General features: G+C 29.1%; 1 protein-coding gene across 2 annotated transcripts in view; it reads right to left on the bottom strand.

The window, feature by feature from the left end:
- LOC107439155 (polypeptide N-acetylgalactosaminyltransferase 13) overlaps positions 1 to 24,043 on the bottom strand; it is a 316,714-nt gene that overhangs the window by 204,691 nt on the left and 87,980 nt on the right. The window contains exon 2 of one of the 2 annotated variants that reach the window (XM_021148903.3): positions 22,790 to 22,860. The exons of the other annotated variant lie outside the window; for it this stretch is intronic. The gene's annotated coding sequence lies outside the window, so the exon portion shown is untranslated. The remainder of the gene's footprint in view (positions 1 to 22,789; positions 22,861 to 24,043) is intronic. 2 annotated transcript variants of the gene reach the window in all.

Here is a 24,043-nt window from a genome sequence, read left to right as displayed (position 1 = left end):
GGAAAAAATGAGATATGAGAAAGTATTTCCAAAGGAATTGGTAAAAATAATAATGGCAAGCAAAAAGTCTAATAACTAAAATATTTTCATACTAGCTAATTTTGGAATACGCGACTGACCATATTCCTTAACACCACGACGGACCACGACTTTCTTCAGAAAGTGATAATCTTGTTCCAATTTTGCGTCCAGTAGTTTCAATGGTTTTTAGATTATATTAAACAAATATTTCTTTTTCAAAGAGGAAAACGTTAGCTACGGAAGCATTAAATTGGTATAAATGCATCAAGTTAAAAGTCATAGTTGGATTTGCATTCTATTATGCTTAGATTCCTAGTTTTATTAAATCAAAACATAAATTACTCACGTATACAATTTCCTTAAAACGAGGAAAGAGTATATAGAACATTTTGTTGCACCGATGTACTTCACAAATAGTATATTCTTAATCTTTTACAAGAACGAAATAGTCTTTCATTAAATTAATGGAAAACTCACGTAAAGTTTGCGCGAGCACCATCTTATAACCAGATACAACTTAAACACATTTTAATTGAAATTTAAAGATATTTGCAACACAAAGTTACAAAATTCAATTAATGAGTTAAACTTCAAATAAATGAATGCTTATTTAAACGTTTCTTGAAATAATTAAATATTTGGCGACTGTTATAGAATGGAATACTCTTTACAGAATTTTCATTAAAATTACTAACTAAACAATTAACTAAAATAAAAAATAAGGCCTTATAAATGTATTCGGATACATATGAGCAAATAGGCAAAATTTCATTAAGTTTCTCTAAAGCTCAACATTTTTAAAACTGATTAAATGACAGTTTAAGTTAAAATTTAATAGTTATTAGCTAATGGCTTTCAAATAATTGGTTCGTAAGTCCAATCCCATTTTAAATCATTTTTCCGAATTTAACAATTTAAATGGATTTTCAACTGATATGGAATAATTTATGTAAATGCGCATTTTATGACTTGCATGAGCCTTTTATAGATATACAAAATTAAACTTAAACTATTGTTTTATACATATTTCATTACACCTTATACACACTGAAATTTATCCCTTTGGAATCTTCTAAATATTTCTTTAAAGGAATTATTTGCACCCACTTTTCCACGCAAAATAAAAAAGTTATAATTTAAGATGCTGTACACACTGGCTATATCTGTCATATATATAAATAAATAAATAACAAAGATATTTAATTAGTTGACTTTATAATTCCCAAATCCCTCCAAGCTTGACATCATGTAAGGACGATCATTTAAGAAATCGATAAAATTGGTTAATTAATACTTAACCACTTTAGTTTTAAAAGTTTGTGCAATTTTTCGAACCTAACAATTTTTATAATTTTTTTTTTATCATTCACCATTGCTTATAAATCGTTATAGCATTTCTTCAACTGAATTATTTTATAAGATAACCAGTTATTCCAGGAAGAGCCAATATTAACACGAACTTTTTTTCTATACGATTAAATTTGTCAACTCAATTGTTACGTTCTTGTAATTTATTGTTTAAAAAAAATAACACATTCGTCCTGATCACAGTGTATGTATTATATAAATTTCAATAATTTGGTATTAAATTAGGTGACTGCATATATTAGAACTAAGCTGTTACTCTGCACTAAAAGTTATCAAATTAGTCGGTTACCACTACAATTTTTCTACAGATTATCTAGCCATTGCGTAGATTAACTAGAGTGATCCATTAAAGAACCAAAAAATTGTTTCATTTCTCAAATTAACCAGGTAATTTGAAATCTACCTAGATAATCTGCACATTGCCTACTTGGCACTCGGTAAAGGAAAAATAAGATCTTTGTTAAAACAACAGCAGCGTTTTTGTACGCTTAAATAAACATTTATTTTTTTCCATATAAATATTCAACTAACTAACGTCAACACATAAGTTGACAGAATCAATTATCAACCACTTAAGAAAAAGATAATACAAAGAATGAAGGAAATTAACATGTCATTTATTTATTTTTCGGTTTTTAAAGGATCAAATCAATACAACCAAGCAATCAAATTAGTTGATTGCTTGATTGTATTGATTAAGAAATGTAAGGGATAATTAAGATAAAGAAACTCCTTGATTGTATTATTGAGAAATAAACAAATTTTTGAAATTTAATGTTACGGAGACAGTTAACGCGCACATTATCTAGATAAATTGTGGAAAACTCTTGACTCTGCACTTTTAACATATCACCTAGTAATTCTGCAGGTTAATTAGGTAATGTGCATATTAACAGTTACATACAAATGAACATCTTACAATTTTCCACATAAAGATGAGTTTTACGTCATTACAAAATGTTGCGTTTCCGCAACAGCAGTCAGTAATGGGTTAATCCATGCACGCAGTAATTGGTTAATGTAATGGATTAATTCATGTAAGAAGTAATGGGTTAATGTAAGGGATTAATCCATGTACGTAGTAATGGGTAAATGCAATGAGTCAATCCATGTACACAGAAATGGGTTAATCCATGTACGCAGTAGTGGTTTTACCAATGTGAGCCATAGTGAGTTAATTCATGTACGCAGTAGTGGATTAATGTATAGGGTTAATACATGTGCGTAGTAATGGGTTAATACATGTGATGGGTTAATCCATGTATCATTGTTAATCTATCCTATCCCTTTGGATGGCGCCTCCTTTAGGATTTGAAATCCTCTGCTTCAAATATTTAACAGGTGTAAAAGAATTAAACAATGCAAAGAAAGTAAATCAAAATTTAAAACCCACAGAATGACCAAGTATAAAACAATTCAAAAGACGAAAGAGCTTATTTTTAAAATAATTTTTCTGAATGTGGTAAAGTTAAATTTGTTTGTTTTTTTAAAGTTTTGTGGGAACAAAGTTCTAAAGCTAAATATTTCAAATTCGAATCTTAAAATAATTCCAAGATACATTAGAAATATTCGATCAATAAAATCTTGTTAAAATAAAACAGATATCGAGTAAGTTGCGAAAAGGGCAAATGTTAAATAAAATAATTAAATAAAAAACAATGTTAATATATCAATTATTTGATTTAATATTCATATGAGAAAATTCAGGTTATAAATGATATTATCACTTTATTTGTTAATATTTCAACCTCATTACTTTCCTCAGATAGTCAAGTTCAATGAAAAAATTCACTACTTTAAATTACTAGGGCAGAATATGGATTTTACAAAATATTACAAAAAATAGTTGCACAAAAAACGAAGATGAAAAAAAATATTTTGAAAACTTTCTCTTCGCGTCAAAATATTGATTTAACTGCATAGTTAAAGAAAATAAAAGCAGCATAAAAAAAAAGAAAAAGGAAAGAATAATATTCTTTATTTCTTACCAAATGAGAGAAACATGCAGACGTGAAGAAAACGATAATTAAACCGTCAACACTAAATCGAACTTTCGCTCTATAAAAGTAAAATATTTTTCCTGGGAAATACGCAACGGAGGAAGTATAACAAATATTCGAAGGCTTTAGGAATAGTTAAAAATTACAAACTAAAAGATTTTAATTTTTTAAATGTATATCAAATGTTTTTACAAGAATTCAACTTCACTAATGTGAATAACTCGTCTACGAAATATATTTTTGCCTGAGTAATTCTCTAGCTGCAATTTTTCATTAGTATTTCGTATTGTAATATTAAATGTCATGAAATCAACTCGAAATTTTTTTTATCTTCTTGAAAACTGCTTTCTCCTTTACACTAAAAAATATAAATCGCCACAGCTGTTTTGGGTGTTTAACTTAATGAAAAATTTTGCTTTGCCGCACAGATACTACAACAATTAAGAATTTTAAATTCCGAAGGTGTATAGGGATGGTTGGAAAAAAAATTTATATTCGAAAATTAATTCACGAATTATTTATTAAATGTAAATTGTTAGCAAATAATGTGTGGGTCGCTCTGAAAACCGAAAAAAGCAACTACCAGGTTAAAATTTGACCATTTTTTTTTAAATTTAATTCAAATTTTGCTAAAAATTCAAATTTGTAAATTTGTTCGAAAGTTATTGCAAATTTTAAATGCTTCTTTCGCGAATTTTAAACACTCTTTTGCTTTTTTATAATAACTATTTATTGGTTTATTTATCTCTTTCGAGATCTTTATTTTAAGAGCTCGCACTTTAGTTGATTTAACAAAAATGTGGAAAGAGAGAAAGGTTAGAAGTTGCCAGATAATTTACATTAAAATTTTTAAAAGTACAAAAAATTTATTTTAAGAAAAATAAAAGCAGTTTTTCAAAGGTAGGAAGTCCTTTCACTTCGTGGTAATTAAAGCCAAAATTTTGAAAATTAGACAAAATTCTGAAATTTCGATAGTTGTATTTTTTGATTGGCTTGATTTTTTGATATCAAAGTATTATCAAAGTGAAAAATCGATGCTGGGTAAGTTTGAGCTCCTAAAAATTTCTTCCCTCCCCTCTGGAAAATTTGAAAGTTCAAGATAATTTCTTTAAAAGTGAAATATAAATATGGAGGGATTTATCTAAAGAAAGCAACAACCCCCCTAAAGTTTGTTTTGCTATTTTATTAGTGTATCGCTGCCTAGTTATGAACATATACTCATTTCTATGGGGCATTGTTGCTTGTCAGAGTTGTGCTCTGTCAAAGTTATTGAAAAATTTAGTTTTTCGCGTTTCCTGCTCAGAAAATCCTTCTTAAATAACAACACCCCCCTAATTTCCTTACTGTAATATTAAAGGTCACTCTTAGGACAAACTCTGTTACCAAACACATTCCTGAGATTTTTAAACTTCCAAACCAGTGGTGCGCAAACTAGGGGTCGCGACCCCTGTGGGGGTCGCCAGAAGATTTTTGGGGGTCGCCAAATTTTTATGAAATGCATTATCCCTGCATGCTGCATACAATACAGTGTACATATAAAGAGTGAAGCGCCATCACTCACTGTTTAATTGCAATTGGATTTCCGAAATGTCACGAAATATCGAGTCAGAAGTCATAAAACGCATACAAAATTCATCTGTATTTGCTTTACAACTGGACGAGACTACCGATATTACTAAAATGTCACAACTAATTATTTACGTTAGGTTTATTTTTAATGAACATATAACAGAAACGTTTTTATGTTGCAAAAATTTGGAAGGAAAAACAACNCTTCTGGATTAGTGGGTTCAAAATTACAAGGCTACGGAGTTGAACTTTAGTAGTCGTAAACCCAAAAATTGGCTCGGTTGTTCAACGACGGTTATAAAAAAAATAAATATTCAAATTTGTTTGAAATGTATTGAAATTTAAATGCTTCTTTCGCGAATTTTAAACACTCTTTTGCTTTAAATAATAACTATTTATTGGTTTAGTTATCTCTCTTCAGATTTTTATTTTAAGAGCTCGCACTTTTAACAAAAAATTAGAAAGAGAAAATGGTTAGAAGTTGCCGGATATAAATCTTATCATTTACATTAAAATTTTTTAAAGTACAAAAAATTTATTTTAAGAAAAATAAAAGCAGTTTTTCAAAGCTGGGAAGTCCTTTCATTTCGTGGTGATTAAGAGCCAATATTTTGAAAATTAGAAGAAATTCTGAAATTTTGATAGTTGTATTTTTTGATTGGCTTGATTTTTTGGTATCAAAGTATTATCAAAGTGAAAAATCGATGCCGGGTAAGTTTAAACTCCTAAAAATTTTTTCCCTCGCCTCTAGAAAATTTGAAAGTTCAAGGTAATTTCTTTAAAAGCGAAATATAAAGATGAAGGGATTTATCTAAAGAAATCAACAACCCCCCTAAGTTTTGTTTTGCTATTTTATTAGTGTATCGCTGCCTAGTAATGAACATACATTTATTTCCATGGGGCATTGTTGTTTTTCAGAGGTGTGCTCTGTCCAAGTTATTGAAAAATTTAGTTTTTTGCATTTAATGATCAGAAAATCCTTGTTAAATAACAACACCCCTTTAATTTCCTTACTGCAATATTAAAGTTCACTCTTAGGACAAACTCTGTTACCAAACACATTCCTGAGATTTTCAAACTTCCAAAAAATCAAAAATCTAACATTTTTTAATTTAGCTTCNAATGCTCGAAATATACATCGTATTTGTGAACATTTATCTCTAGGGGTCGCCAAAAATTTTCTCTCTACAAAAGGGGTCGCGGTCGAAAAAAGTTTGCGCACCACTGTTCCAAACAATCAAAAATCTAACTTTTTTTTAATTTAGCTTCTCTTATCAAAATAAGCTAAAATAAAGGAATTTATAAGAATATCTTCAATTAAAATACATAAAGATGAAAGGGAAATCACTGAGGCATTCGTTTGGTCATGCATTTAAAACCTCTAAGTTACTTTTGTTTTTTCTTCAAAATTACATACGTTATTAAATGGATAGTCCTGGGCTATGAGAAATTGTCACGCCTTACTTTAAAAATCTAAGAATGTTATATATAATATTTTCTGAACTGTAACTGTACCACCTTTATAAACAGGGTAAAAGGATATAACTTCTTTCAAGCAAATCTCGGATGCAAGCTTTGAGATTTACTTGATTAAGTAAGATTGCAAGCTTATTTGCTTAAATAAAATGATATGTTTGTAACATCTAAAATAGCTTAATAGAATTAACGAGATCTTAAACCGAAACCAAAAAGGAATTATATTTTATTAGTAGATTAGCCCTTCTTAACAGACGAGAACATCCAATAATCTTTTTCACATAATAAAAGAATCACTTCGCGTATATATTATGGTTAATTAATTAGTTAGAAATGTAACCTTTATTTATACAATGAATCCTTACAGCGCAGTAAAATGTCTTCATGAAATCAAAATATAATTAAATTTAATAAATATTTCGAGATTTTAAAGCATCTTCATTCGGTCTGATGATTACTTATTACGGCGCCAACCCTAACAAAGAAGTCTGGATATTATGAATCACATATGCTGCTGCATGGGAAAAAAGTGGTCACATGTCTTTTGAAAATACAATTGTATTTCTAAGTGTATAAAAATTGCAAATAATTTATTTAGTCTTTTTTCTTAATACTTAATAAAAATTATAATGGAATCATCATTATACAAAAAGAGTATTAGAATCGACTGAATAAAAATCTGATGGACTAAAATTAAAATTGAACTAATTACCGGTAATATGGTCATAAAAGATATACTCGGCAGGAAAGCGTACATAATGATAATGGCCGTAACCTCTGAAAAATTCACTAAGCAAATTTTATATGAATATTGATAAAAAATATAAGCTATTCTTACAAAAAAGATTAGATTTATAATCTAACAAAATGAATTTTTGCTTTACATATTTAACTTTCAAAAAACCGAAGGGCAGTAACAACATCCAGAATTCTGCATGTCATTGCATAGTGGGTCAGAAGACCATGATCTTTGGCCAAAAGTCAAAAATTAAATTTCAACTAAAATATGTTCAGGCAGCTTTAATATCGCCCAAATTAAGTATTCATAATCATTCCAAACATTATAATTTACTTTTCGAACCGACAAGAGTACAATGTAGTGAAAAATATGTTAAAATTTATTTTTTTTAAATGTAACTTATAAATTTATATTTGAGAAATATACATAGGAATTTCACCTTTCTGTTACATTTTTATCAGAGTAATTAGTCTGAAATTATAGTACAATTTTTTCAATTTGTTGGATTAGTTCAGTGGTCGGCAAAGTGCGGCTCCAGAGCCGCATGTGGCTCTTTGGCTCCTTAAGTGCGGCTCTGGCACAAATATGCACAGAAGGCGCAATAATATTTTCATTTAAAAAAAAATTGGTAAGAAAAAAATTGCATCTCATTTTGATAAATTAATCCGAAGAGCTATTTCGGGATTTTAAGAACAAAGCAGATATTCTGAAAACAGTTAAAGAGGTACCATTGTCTGCCAAAACCATTAAAGATAGAACAATTAAAATGTATTCGAATATAACCACCCAGCATATTGAAGATCTGAAATTTATTTCGGCTTAATCAATTGCAGTTGACGAGTCTTGTGACATAATGATACGCAAGTTTCACTTTCTGTAAGATTTATGTCTCATTCTGGCCCTAAAGAAGAACTTTTAGGATTATTGTCACNCTCCCAATTTTTTTAAAAATTGTTGTAATGTTCATATTTGGCTCTTTGGCTAATAAGTTTGCCGACCACTGGATTAGTTAATACTCTTGACAAACTTAAAGTTTATATCTTATCATTTGACATTATATAATGTTTGAATCACTTTCGAAACTTATCTCCAAAAATTTCCACGAGGTAATTAGCTAAACTTTTTTTTTGTTGTCTTCTTTGATGTTTCTTCTTTCGAAAAAACCTGCCCCATTTTGCCCATATTGCAAAGGTGGACTAAATATACCGAAAAACAAAAATTGTTTTTTTTCTCTTCATGTTTTCGCGTTATTTTGTTATTAATTCGCGTTATTTTGCAATATTACTTTGGAAATATAACTTGCTCTTCATTTTTAATATAAAATTACGAAAACTATTATATTTTCATTACTATATTTAGTTATTTAAACGTGCTATATTATTTTTATTTTATTTTTGCTCGCCATATTTCAGCAGCCATTTTGTTTGTTTTTTGGAATTTTTAGTGCATTTCAAAATTTCGACTATGAATTCAATTTACCTGCACATGAAAATCCTAAATAAAAAAACCTAAGTTTTGAAATAAATTTTATCGAAATACTCATTTTGGCCACGAAACCTTGAATGCTGGCCCTCTGTGCATTGGAACGATATATACAGGAAGAGATGAAAAAAATGTTGTCCTAAAAATTCAATCGGGTAAAATACAAAATTTTATCAGGAAAGAAATAATTTTAATAAATGAAGAAGCAAAATAAAACGTTCCCGAAGTTATAAGATCCACAGTCAGAAATAAAAGTGATTTCAGTTTAATTTAATCAGATTGAAATTTTATTTAATAAAGTGAGGTATCCTGAAGGAATAGTTTGATATCTGAAACAGTGATGCGAATGTAAAATGTATTAGATTTGAACAAAAGGCGAAAAGATTCTAATACTGGACGAAGATGATTACTGGTAAAAGAATGAAGAGATCTTGTAGGAAAAAAACGCCCTTGTCTCAGTAGATGTCGATTTTTTAGAAGACCTAAATTTGATTTTAAAAGCGTAACTAAGTTACGCTAAGAAATAAGTCAATAATAAACGATATATAACAGTTGATGTTTTATTTTCATTTCTAATCGTACTTTACGGTAGTATACAGGAAACCAATTTTTTCTTCAGTGTTTTGTGTCATAACGCCTCAGTGTTTTTTGTTCCATGAATATTTTGTTCCATGATTATTTGTTCCATCTTGACTGTCTCAAAAAGGAGGAGGGACGTGATTTCTAACATACAACATTTCTGCGAATTCTTCATTATTCGCGAAAGAAGCATTTATGCAACTTTGGTTTTTTTATGAAAATGGGACGAGGTGCCTGTTAATAATATTTCTCCATATTAATTATAATTTCTAAAACTCAATAGATGGCGCTCTGCGCAGTAATGTAAAATCATTAGTTTTCTAATCAGTATCCTCCATGACACTGTACCATTATCATCATCCTTTTGTTATTAAATATATATTATGTTAAACGGCGTTTGTTATGATTGAAACCCCGAGATCTGAGATCATATCACCGTATTTAATAGTCCCATTGATTTTTATTTTCCGCTTGTTAGATACATTTACCTACAAGATGATATAGTCAGTTTTTTTGAGCGACGATGCTGTTTTAAGCTAAATAAAAAAAAAGTTGGACTTAGGATTTTTTGAAAATTTGAATGGATCATCAAAAGCATCAATATCCCAGAAAAGTGCTGGATCACAAAGCTTGTCTTAAAAGTCCACTTTAATATTCAGAAAAGAAATTGAGGTACTGTTTGTTGTTTAACAAAGATTTTCAGGACAGAAAACGCGGAAAACTAAATTTTTCACTAACTTCGACAGAGCATAACTCTGAAAATCGACACAGCCTCATGCAAACTAGTGTATTTCCATAACTAGGCAGCGATACACTAATATAGCAAAACAAAACCTTAGGGTATTGTTGCTTTCTTTAGATAAACCCTTTAAAACTTATTTATAGTTCACTTTTTAAAAAATGCCCTTGAGCGACCTTACACTTTCAAATTTTCTACAGGGGAGGGAAAAGTTTTTTAGGAACTCAAACTTGCACAGCATTAATTTTTTTCCTAAACCTACTTCAATGTAAAAGAAAATTAAGTTAATGAAAAAAATACAACTATCACACATAGAAATTCAAAATAATGGCTCTTAACTTATTTAAAAAAATGTTCTAACATAAAATTAAAAAAAAATAATAAAAAAATTAAAAAAAATTAAAAAATAAAAAAATTATCATTTTGCAAACAAAATTATTTTTGTTGAAAAATATCAATTTTTAAGGAAAAAAATAACGAATAAGAAAAAATTCAAAGAGTTGGTGAGCACATCGAGCAAGAAGCGGAGTCTCCTAGTATTGAAAAAAAAAATATATATATATACAAAATATAGAGATTCGGGGCAAAATTCTTAAAACTTTGATCAAAATTAAAATTTACGTTACATCCCAACAGAAAATGTATTTACTAAAAAATTTGCAGATTATAGATAGTTTAAATAAGTAACACTTTTCTGCTTAGTATTACGGTTATTTGCTTTTCGAGACAAATATGACAACAAATAAAGCTACAATATCAAATGATCTCTTCATTTATGCTGCCAGAAATAAAATTAAGAGAAATGCAAAGGTATCATTGTCTCTACTATGCTACAGATAATGAGTTCATCTGTAAAAAAAAAGAAAAAAAAACCTTCAAAATGCATTTTTAGAAGGGAAATAAACAATACATACTAGATTTACACTAAATCAAATGCTTGATTGTAATGCAACCTCCTTTCTTAAGGCATTTATGACCATAGCAATTCTGCCTACGCACTCAGATGTTCCTTTTTTGTTATTTCGTCGAGTGGGCATATATGCTCTCCATAAATATTAAAGTAGGACTCCGATTATTCAAGATAATTAATAGAGACACCGCATCTACTTCCGTTAATCGAAATATTCTAATTATAGAGATAGCACTGTCTATTTGCGTTAATAGAATTTGAAGAAAAAAAATCATCGTTTTCTTTTAATAATACTACTATATGGCATTTCATTTTAATTCGACTGTTTAATACATTTCTTTGTTGCAAAGATATAAAAGGTATTTTGCTTTAAAATTCGCTTGTGCTTTGCTCCCAATAGCGCTACTCCTGTGCTTTGTTTTTGAAAGAACTATTTGTATGGAGCAGCAATTCGATTTTGAATCGCTAACCAATTTCATTAATTTTATTTTATAATCGTTGTTGAACATTCGACCCAATTTTTGGGTTTACTACTACTAAACCAAATTTACTTATTACTACTACCAGATGGCAGACCAGTGTCTAAGAAAATGCAGCGAGATCAACCGGTTGATTATTTTTGAACGTGTCAAGCTTAATCTTCATTCCACTGCCATAATTCTGATTTTTCACTTTAATTTTAATTATAAACTCAACAAACCTTTCACCGTCTTAAAAAATCAATCTATTTACAACACCTACTCTGTTAATAAGCATCACACCAGCCTATAATGAGCCAATTAAAATATTCTGCGTTCTTTATCCTTAACAGATTAATTTTGTGAAAACAACAACGACGATTTACTGCCTCTGAAACTGATTAATAATTAGCCTGATTCATTCTAAGACTGATTCAGCTAACTATTAATTGGTTAGCATTATTTAAATACATAATGAGTAATAAAAACAGCAAAATTATTTTTATTTGTTTATAAATTTTAATAAATACAACTAGTGCAAGGGCAGATACTAAGAGCAGTTCTTCCGTTTATTTATTTTTACATTAATAAATAAATACCGGTTAGCATAAAAATCACTCATGATTAAAAAACTTAAAAACTGAATTATAATCAAGTTGTTAATCAATTAAGGAATTCTGTCCGTTCTGGAACCACCAGAAGAAAAAAAAAACCGAAATTAAACTTTGATTTCTTGCAAAATTTCTGAAACCAGATAGGGTTCATTTCGACATAAAAAAAAACTCAGATAAATTACAAACAGAAAAATATTTTACAAATAATGCAAAAATGATTCTAAAAATAACAAGTTACACAATCATTACTCTCAAAAAGCGATAGCATAAAGAAGACGCCGATAAAAAGGGGAAATAAATAGGAGAGAAAAATCGCATTAGTAGCTTCGTTAAGTCAAAAGAGAAACGGTAAAGCTGAGGGATTATTATCAGTTTCCGTACAGGATGTCGTATTGAAGTAACACGTAAGCAATAACTATGTCTTGTAGAAAACGTCACTGACATTCAACTCTGACGTTATTTTTACGACCGTCTTGCGGGAGCAGATAACAATGGAAAATATCAAAAGGTGTTGAAGGTAGAGTTTTATCAGCGCAATTTTAGATAATATATTATGTGGAAATGGCTCCGCTTCGCAGGGAAAGCGAAATTGAAGCTGCAAAATTTGCAATTTACGACACTGTAGCTATAAACTGGGAAAGAATTATATGCGGGATGTTATTCCAAAATATTATAAAGTCGTGAAATGCCTACAGATTTATTAAAAAAAAAAATACTTTAGTGAATAATTTTTTGAATATAATCGAATAAAAAAATTGGGTAATTTCAATTTGGCATAATACATCTGGCATAAATTTGAGATGCATTAATCAGAGGTAATAAAAATGGATTTTGAAAAATATTTCGATTGTGTGACGATGAGACAAAAATTCTCAAAAAGGTTATTTTCAATTTATTTACCACAAACATGATCACCATTTTTCTTAAATATCTAAATATATTTTTTAAAAATAAATTAAAAAAACTACGTTATAAGCATTAAAAAAAATCGAATTACTGATATTGGATTTTATAATTTGTCAAATACGATAAATTTTGATTTTCAGTAATAAAATATATTTTAAAAACATTTAACTACAACACTGTTATCAGGGGTCTGTCCAGACATTTTGTGAAAGGTCCGTTTTCGTAAAATTGTGAAAAAATGACTCGTAAATTGTGAATATAAAATAAACGTTATGTCACATTCTTTCAACCAGGGTCCGCTTTTGCGAACCCTGGTGAAAATTCAAATTTGTGCAAATAAGAGTCCGTTACTGCAAAAAAACTTTTTCAAGGAGTTTTTAAATTGTAAAGACATACAAGATTATGTTCAACACTGTAAAATTATAATTAATAAAATTAAATTTTAAAAAATAAACAGCAATCGCAGCTACTAAATTAGCGATGCAACATATAAATATTTGGTATTTAGCCTATACTGCTGAACGCAGAATATTCATTTCGGACGAATAAAGGAAGAAGCGTCTGCCGAAGACAAAATTTAGTACCCCACTCCCCCTTCCTGGGAAAGGTTTATTCGATTAATAAAACAATGAAGATAAACAAATTTGTGAAGGGTCCGACTAAAAGATAAATTATTTTGTGAAGGGTCCGTTTTTATGAAACTATTTTCTGTGAAAATGATTAAATTTTGCACCTTATCTATGTAGTGGCAAGTCGCTAACATATTATGGGTTCGAAGTATTGATATTATGGTTCAACGTTGAGTCAATTTTTAATAGAATGAACGCGTTTTTAAATTATTTTTCTTGTAAAAGTGGCTTAGTTGCATAATCTATGAGCCATAAAATTGTTCGGAGTTTAGTTTTTAAAATCCTAGTTTATTTTTAAAGTAAAACTCGCGTCACAGTTTCTTTTAAAATCAGTTTTATTTTCATCCAAGCTTTAACAAATTTCAACGTAAATCACAAAAAATTAAGATTTTAATACATTATTATCACAAATTGTATTACGGTCATTCATAAGATTTTAACCTCATTATCACCAATTGTACTACGATTATAAGAATTTTCTAAAAATTTTTCATTTTATAACCGCGGTGATGAGCAACCGACCAATTTTTAGGTTTAGAAGAAATACATGTTCAACTTCGTAACTTTATAATTTTGAAAACAACCCAGAAGATGAGAACTCCAGCATTAGGCACTGGGACAAACTAACAATTAATAAAAAGATTGTCTGATGAAACTAATGCACATTTGCGTCACATGAAGTAGAAAACCACAACAACCTCGCACGGTTAGCCTGTCGGCAAAGAGAATTGTAAAACATGATTCGTCAAGATTATTTTACGTCAGTACAGTCGGTGCTAATTGAGAGCAGAATTCGAATAAATTAGGAATCAGCTGAATTTGAACCTGGGTCGCTTCATCGGAGACGATCCAGGGTGGAATCCCAGGATAAGAGACGTCGTTCCAAAAATATGTTTAACAAAATTGAAGAGTTTTAAAAGAAAAATAGCACGATTCTTGCTTGCCGAATCACACTGTACTTCTACGAATTCTAAGTACGGGGTTTAAGGTTCAACGCTGTACTGATTTTTTTGAGAGCGTACGTGTATTTACTCTCTTTCAAATTAAATATAAAAAGAGTATCATTTATGAAATAAAAATGTCCGAAACTTTAATACCATACTTCTCAGTTTATTTTGTATTTTTTTGTAGTTCATACTCGTTATTTTTTGCTAACAAGATATTTTTATTCCAAACTTAACCACTCCAACTTCAGACAATATTCAACGTAACCCACGAATGGTGTTACTGTCACAATTTTCTCAGCAGTATATATTTTACAAGTTTACTATTTACAATATTTAAAATAAAAATGACAACTAGCTTAATCATATAAGACACTTCTGTAAGATATTGATTTCAAAACGAATTTATCCAGATGTGAACAAATGAGCAGAAACGAGGCAAACTAAATAATTCATAAATTCATTAAAATTCTTTCCCCAACTTTTAATGAATTTTTCTTATCTGAATGTAGTGAGTAACATGCGAAAAAGAACACGTGAACATGTAACAACTCGAATTCTCAAATATACCGAAAAAGAAAAAGATCGAAGCAAAGAGTTGTAACTTTATATGTAAATATTTCTTTTCATCATTTAGATATCTATAGATACTAGATAGCTGAAATTCAAAACAAGTCAGCTGCGAAAGACATGAAACATCCAATTAGTCAGAATAGTAAAAGTATTATATAAGTCACCCTAGTCGAGGTATAATGATTCAAAAATAAATACAGTCAGATATTAAATAAGCTAAAAAAAGGGCAAACTAAGTGTCTCATAAATACTCTAAATTTCTTTACAAACTCAAAGAATTTTTAAAATAGTATTAACGTGCAAAAAAATAGAAAATCTAATAAAGTGAAGGAAAAAAAATTTCAAAGAGCTGCAAGCCTGGAGGGAAATAAATCAAAAGGTTTTTTCTAATCTCATACATATCTATTGACACTCTATCGCTGAATTTTAAAAAGAGTCAACCTCAAAAATATACTAATAATGTTATCGCGCAAAGACTTTTCTCAATATGTTGTACCAGTTTACAGAATTTTTAAAAGGAAGAGCATTTCGATCGACGTATTGTATTGATAAAAACAAATATATCCAAATGTTAACAAGCATATAGAGAAGATGCAAACTAAATGTCTCATAAATTCACTAGACTTCCTTTCCCAACATAAAGATTGTTTCCATTATGGATGTATTATAAACGTGCGAAAAAAAAAGAACACCCATAAACATATTGAGAAAAGAAAGAAAAAATTCCGTACAAAAGAGTTGTAACTTCAGATGCAAATAAATTCTCTATATTTCTCCTCATTCTCTGCATACTGATACTGGATCGCTGAATTTAAAAACAAGTCAACCTCAAAAACGTCTCAAACTTATTCTTTGCTTTTAAATCTTCCTCTTTCTGTAAAAATAAAAACATTACTTCTTACAGTTGGCAACATCCCAAGATTTTATTTACCCTTTCAAGCACTATATTTTAGGAATTCTAAAGAATTACAGACGATGCTCACAATTCACTCGTACTGACACTTGCTCTCCCTCAGAAAAGAAGTTATTCGAACATTATGCTTGAGCCAAATTTGTATGGAACGTACCAACAGCCAATGATTCACGAATTTCTTTCTTTTCTTTTTTTTTTTTTGATGATGAATCTTGCATTGATGTGGAAGAAATTTTGGAGCGAAAAAATATCTGTTCCAATTTCATTCATATGGTAAAAGAATTATTGTGCCGAGTCGAGATGGAACTTAAACATTTTTATGCGATCAATAAACAAAAATATTATTTTACTGAAACAGTATTCAATAAGTTTTCGGAGATTAGGTATTTAAATTGTACCAAACGAGATTGATATATTTATTCTAGACAGATAAATTATAACTAGGCTAAAATTAAAAAAAAAATTTTTTTTGAGGAAAAAAAACTTTTTGAATTTTGAAATAATGCTAACTAAGTATTATGTGAATGTAACGTCCATAAGTTTTTTTTTGAAAAGGAAAACGTCAGACCATTCAACCCTGACGTTTTATAGTTCGTTACAATATTTAAAATTAGCATTAGCACTTAGCAAACTAAGGACACCTCAATCAGGGTCTTGTTGTTTGGCCATTCGAGCCTTAGTTTTGCTAGCAGCTACATCATAAAAAAGTCACGTAAAATTGGTCAGTCCATTTTTTTTCATTCAAGGATTTTAATAGGGAATGGGATGCAAAGAAATCTTTAACGTCATTCAAACGGGAAAAAGTATCTATCTTGGTTCGTTTTAACAGATAATGCTATGCAGATTGTAGGGAATTTGAGATTTTCTTAAAAAACTTATTTCCATGAATTTTTCCATGAACACCCGTTAACTTTANTTTTCTTTTTTTTTTTTTGATGATGAATCTTGCATTGATGTGGAAGAAATTTTGGAGCGAAAAAATATCTGTTCCAATTTCATTCATATGGTAAAAGAATTATTGTGCCGAGTCGAGATGGAACTTAAACATTTTTATGCGATCAATAAAAAAATATATATTTTACTGAAAAAGTATTCAATAAGTTTTCGGAGATTAGGTATTTAAAAATTGTACCAAACGAGATTGATATATTTATTCTAGACAGAAATTTTAGATATTAGGTTAAAAAAATTTTTAAAAAAAATCAAAATTAAATTTTTTGAGGAAAAAAAAACTTCTTGAATTTTGAAATAATGCTAACTAAATATTACGTGAATGTAACATCCATAACTTTTTTCCTAGAAAAAGAAAACCATGTCAGACCATTCAACCCTGACGTTTTATAGTTCTTCACAATATTTCAAATTAGCATTTAGCAAACTAAGGACACCTCAATCAGGGTCTTGTTGTTTGGCCATTCGAGTCTTAGTTTTGCTAGCAGTTACATCATAAAAAAAGCCACGTAAAATTGGTCAGTCCAGTCTATTATTCAAGAATTTTAATAGGAAATGGGATGCCAGGAAATCTTGAACGTCATTCAAAGTGGGAAAAATTAACTATCTTGGTTCGTTTTAACAGATCGCTGCTTCAAAACTAAAACGACACATCTGCAGGCATTACAAGTTTGCAGATGTGTCGTTTTAGTTTTGAAGCAGCGAGATGATGCTATGCAGACTGTAGAGAATTTGAGATTTCCTTAAACATGTTTCCATGAATATATAACCCGTTAACTTTAGAAAAAATCCATATATATATACAAAAAAATTATGGCAAAGGTTTAAAGTCTATTTTTATAAATAATAACGAAGATTAAAATTTACCAATTATTTAATAATTTAAAAATCTCTCGCTAAAATCCAAGAAAGTTTGACACTACGTAAGTAATATTCTACTCTATATTGTATAATAAAAGGCCAAATTCTATAATAAAGCACTTTATTGTGATTCAGCAAATGTCAACAACATCTTCAACATAGTTAATAATCAATAATATAAGACACCCCTTCTAGTTTCCTACTCTCCAATGGCACTGCGTCAAAATATTATTGTAAGTAGTGTACATAGTCATTTCAATTATTACTGTTAATATTATAATTTGATATGCTTCGGCGTGTCATCTCTCTCTCCATCCCAGGAAGCCCAAAGGCAAGGAAATGAAGAGTTTAACCTCGAATTACTTATTATAACCCAGATGAACTTTTTTTGTAAATATTTTTCTTTTTGTTTCGTTTTTGTCTAGATTTTATACTTCAATTTTTCAAACTCCCCGATTATATTCTCTCTCTGTTGAAGGAAATAAAAATTTAGATGAAGAAGCTAGTGCATAAAGGTTTATTAAATAGAATCACATTGAAGCATTGAATAAATAAGATTAAAATGTTGAAGTACAAATTTCTTTGATACTTTAGATGTTTGAAAAATTTTCTCGCTAAAATCAAAAAAAGTTTAACATCGAATTTTCCTCAAATTTTTACTGTTTTAAATTTCACTGCAACAAGATATAGATTTTAAGATTCATGAAAAAGTAATGAGGCATTTTTAGGTTTAACAATATTAAAATAGTTTTTATCTAAATTATAATTTTAGCCAAATTAATCAACAAAAAATAAGCACTTTTCAAGCACTCAAAAAATATTTTTAAGCACTTTAAAAATATATAATTAGGCAGGGTTGGAAAGTTTTGACAATTGATTTTATCATGTTTTAACCGGCATGTTAAAAAAAGAAACTTTTGGCATTGCTTTTGACAACTGTCAAAAATCATGAAAGTTTGAATCATGTAAAACGAATGGCTTTTTCATACGCTACGGACTGACAATACGCCGAATACGGTTGAATTAATTGTGCAAACGTTGAATAGAACAATGTGAACTGAGTATTTCTGCACAATTCGAAGCGAAAATCAACATGAGAAAGGAAAAATCTCATTTTGAAAAAGGGAAAATTAAGCACTTTTTAAAAACACCCAATGAAAAAAAGCACCTTTAAGAGCTTTTAAAAAAGAAAATCGAAAATAAGCACCTTTAAGCACTTTTTAAAAACGCTACGCACCCTATAAAAGTATTATTAAAATGTTTTTATTACAGTATTTTTAAGGATTTAAACCGTTTGGATAAAACTTGGATTACGTTTCTTCGTTTTACCCTAAATTTCTTAATAAAAAATTTTAATAAAATTTTTTAATTTAAATTTTAAAGAAAAAAAATTTATAGTAAAGTTTTAAGCACTTTTTAACTGGATTGCGTAAATATTCTGTTATAAACATTACATGATTCATATGCTTTTTATCCAAACTCTAATAATCATATAAGAAAAAAATACAAATTAAAAGTCTTAACTTTACGTTTAAGAAGCATTAAGAAAGAAAGCAATCTCATCGACGCAGAATTTTTATTTAAGCATACTTTTTTTACTTTTTCATTACTTTTGTATCAATTTAGGCCTAATTAAAGGGAAAATACATTTAGCATTTTAATATGGTCATGAAATTCATCATGAAACATTAGTGTCTTCTTCCATGTCAAAAGCAAAATATTCCAAACACAGCTAACTTCCAAACAATAATTTTTAAAATTTGCTCTTATTTGCAGTTATTTAGATCTAAGAGAAAGTTATTCTTTATTGAAATTTCTTTAATTTACAAAATGATTCATTGAAAAAAATTTTAATATGAATGGGAAAAAAAATTTCTAACTACTTTTTTCGGATTTTATAATTTAATACAAGTATAATTCCAATAATCCAATGTCCCAAAGTCCGAAAGATTTTTGTTTTGGTAATTATTATGCTTTTTATAATTAAAAAAAAAATCTCTGTGTTCTATGTCCTTTCCTCTTTGTGTGCATGTGACCCACCCTATAAACGGGTTTGTGGTTGTGTGTGGTTTGTGGCTGCTCCACCGCCGTGGCTTCGCCACAGGTGCCCACTGGGTAACGAGAAGAGAGTAGCAGTTCTGGCATTTCTGTGGCCAATGGGACAAAAAACCCAAATGTTCGCCATTTAAAAAAAAATTATAAATAAGAAAAATGCCAAAATATATTTTTGCTCTTAATTAGAGCGTCATAAAAATATTAAAAAAAAAACACCGGTGTCTCATCTGCGTTAAAGGGATATAAGAATAACTGCAGTTGGGTTTACAAAAAGGAAAAATAAACCAAAATAAATTGTACTTAATCTCAAATAATAACTCAATAATAATAACTCAAAATAAAAATAATCTAGAATTAATTCTTTATTTTTATTACTCAATCTTTTTTTATTTCAATAATTTCAAAAAATATTAATAAAAAACTGAACACATCATGAATTTTATATGTTATAGGAAGTAAATTATTTGAAAACCAAATTAACACAAAAGGTAAAATTCTCAAAAGCAAGCAGAAAACCAAATCTTTCATATTCGTGATATTGTGGATGACTTACATATCCAATTTCTAAGGTAGTTGTTTTAAAGTGGTCGGCGAATTGGAACAATTAGATACGAAAGGGAAACTTGTTTGTAAATGCAACACAAATCAAATTCTATAATTGAATTGAAATTCCGTAAAATTTAATTTTGGAAACTCTAGTCAGAATCCAACTATCCACTTAAAAGTTATTTGTTTTCTAAATTTAATTTTAGAAGCAACACGGAGAATCTTTCAATTTCACGTTAAAGTTTATGAAGTCAAAATAATGTTGTGGGCTTGCGACATTTGAATAATTGAACATTTCAGAGAATTTCTGCGAAATTTTGTGTCAAATTTTAATAACTAAACCAATATTTTCTACGTACATATTGTTTAAATTAATAATTTTTTTTTTATGTTTCAAATATCGTTGAAACTTTAAAATAGTTTTATCTTATTCATTTTCAAAAAAATGCACTTTTCTTCCTCAAACTTTTTTGTAATCAGAAAATGGGGTATTTTTTAATGTTGTGCTAAAAATAGAACATTGCTCATAGCTAACATGCGTGCTCAATTCAAAACTATGCATTTATTTAAAAAAAATCATTTAGTCAATAATTAAGCCATAAAACACATCGTGCATCGTAGTATATCTACAAACATAAATGCATATATGTCGTGGTGGCTAAGGGAGAGAGCGTTTGTCTCCCAATTTAGTGACTCAGGTTCGTATCCTAGCGGTGACTGGTTGATGCGAATTCTGCTCCCGGTTCGCACCAACCACAGTGCTGATGGAAAATGCCCTTAGAGGTAGCGTATTATGCATTAGAATCCCCTTACCAACAGGCTAACCATGGGAGGTTTTCATGGTTTCTCTCACCATGTAACTTAAATGTTGGTTAGTTCCATCTAAGAGTCCTCAGCGAAGGCTAGTTTGTCCTAATGCTTGACCCAGGAGTTCTTTTGTTCTCTGGGTTGGGTTCAAAATTACAAGGCTACTGAGTTGAAAACTAATAGTCGTTAAATCAGAATTGGGTCGACTGTTCAACGACAGTTATAAAATGAAACATAAAAAGCTATAAGATTATTAGCTAAACAATTTTTAGAATATGAAAAGCACTTTAAAAAGTGAAAAGCTGGATACAAAACAGATATAGCAATCTTTTGCATTCATTTAAAAAGTTACAAATAATAATTTTATGTGCGAATTAAGGCGAAATTCATTCTGCGCATTTTAAATGGTACACTTAGTTTATTTTAATAATCTCAATATTACTGTGCGTAACTTCTACATTTAAAATAATCTTTTGCCAATAAGAACATGGAATTCGAAGTTTTCAAAGGATGCAAGATCTCAGTGTCTACCCCCGAAGGGCTGCTCAGACCAATTCGTAGGACTTAATGATGTGTGATCTATAAATGTTAAAGATTAATAGCATGGAATATTGTGAATTGATCAAGGTGGGGGGAGGAGAAGACGTGAATCAGGGGTGTGGCTCACAAACTGCAGGAAGTGTCGGTCACTCACAAGTGACTTGTGAATAATTGAGATAAGATTGAATAGTCAACCTATTATTATTCTCATGTAAATAATTAGCAATTATGTACATGATAATAATAAGCAACTATATTCACTAAGAATCTATATAGTAGGAAATAGTTAAATGCAATAAAGGTGGCAATAAAATATTAGGTCTACAAGTAACATTTTGTCTGAGAAAGAACAGGTCCCATTATATAACGATTCAAAAGGTGTCTTTATAAAAAAAGAAAAGTGGTAGAGCATTTAATCTTAAATGTACATATCAAATGTACCGTTTAGTTCTGTCGCATACTTTCCTTACAAATTTGAATATGTATGCTGTGTTTATTTAAGTTAGAACATTACTGTGGAGTTAAAGGGTAAATACCCTTTTAATTACTTTTATAAAAGAACCTTGCATAACTGTAAGATGATGCGTGTATTTTTGCAGACAAAAGTTTTCGTCGGACTTAGTATATACGAGACGAAATTAGAAAAACAAAAACATTAAGCAATAATTGTCAATAGCGATAAAATTTAAGTACAAAAGCCAGATGGCTCATATGAGAGTCAAATTATAAATAAATTTAAAAAATAAAATGATAGTTTTTAAATATTCTTTTTAGTTTATTTTTGTAGTAGGAACTGTTACATGTTTGTAAAAATAATCAGTATTAAATTCAGATGGGTATAGAAATAAATTCTCTTTGCCGCCTTAAAATACATAATATGAAGCAAATTTAAAAAAGGCTTATGTTTTAAAAAAACTAAATGATAACTTCTATTCAAAAAATTATTAAGACAATGCAAAACTTCTGTATATAATAATTAAATGAAAAACCCCGTGTAAGATATTTACAATAAAAAATAATACCCAACAACTTAGCTCCATATTAACAAAAAATAAATGTTTTAACAAAACAATTCTCGAAACATTATTTAAGTACAAGAAGTCACTTACTCATTTAGAATTCTACAAGTACCTATCTTGAAAAGTCTCTAGAGCCTTGAAACGAAAATAAATCGTTCTACCTACAATGAAAGAACAAAATCTTAGTTATCAGTGGTAAGTAGTAAGTGTTGAATATATTTTTTTAGATAAAATGAAACAAAGTCATCAAAGAACAAAGTAATTCTTTTAGAATAAAAAGAATGTGTTCAGTAAACATGACCTTATTTTAAAAAATAAGCTTTAAGTCATACTTGAGGATTAGTAATATCAGATACAACTGGGATTCAAATCTTATCGTACGTAAGTATTTGCGTATTAGTTTTAACAAAAACTTTGTCTGGGAAGTTAATTTCCTTTGTAATGTAATTTTTATTGATGGCTGCTTGAAAATACATTTCAAATGGTTATTTGTTTTAAATATGTTAGGTGACTATTATAGCGTAGCTTAATTGAAGATTTAAACAAAGTATGAGGATTAATTGTTTCAGTAAAAATAAAATTAAAAAATGCGAAAAAAAAGACTTCTATATATTATAATAATGACATAATATAGTTAAATTAATGTATCAGATAACATGAAATTAAGTCAAACAAATCAAATTAGTAAAAAAGAAATCAAATTAAATCAAATTAGTAAAAAAATATCAAATTAAATCAAATTAGAAGTAACTAATCAAATATAAATAAAATAGTAAAAAAAAAATCAAATAATAAAATTTATAAAAATTTAAAAAAAATTTAAATTAGCCAAATCAAATCATTCCTAAATTATTCGAAACAAAAATATAAATTTTCTCGAAACAAATTAAATATAACCAAATTAGAAAAACATAAATCAAATTTAATCAATAGAAGTCCACCACATTAACCAATTAACGATTTATAAATCAAATTTTTTTATCTATTGCAGTGTCGTGAGTACATCGTTTTTAAAGAAATACACGGTTTATTTATGGAAGAAAGAGACTATTTTTTAGATTCAATTAAGTTTATATAAGGACAAATTTCTTAATTAGTTATACATTTTGAACCCAATCCAGAAGACAAGGGAACTCCTGGATCGAGTATTGGGTGAAATTTGCCTTCGTGGAGGGCTTTTTGATGGAGCGAACCCGCATTTGCGTTGCATGGAAAGGAAGACCACGTGAACCTCCCACGGTTAGCCTGACGGCAAGGGGACTAACCCATGATCCGTCTACCACTGAGAATATTTCACATCAGTACTGTGGTCCGTGCAAGCCGGATGCAGAATTCGTATCGACT

The sequence above is a fragment of the Parasteatoda tepidariorum genome, chromosome 5 (genome assembly GCF_043381705.1).
Source record: "Parasteatoda tepidariorum isolate YZ-2023 chromosome 5, CAS_Ptep_4.0, whole genome shotgun sequence".
Lineage (NCBI taxonomy): Eukaryota > Metazoa > Arthropoda > Arachnida > Araneae > Theridiidae > Parasteatoda > Parasteatoda tepidariorum.
The sequence above is the reverse complement of the archived record's forward strand: the minus strand, read 5'-3'. Positions and strand labels throughout refer to the sequence as shown.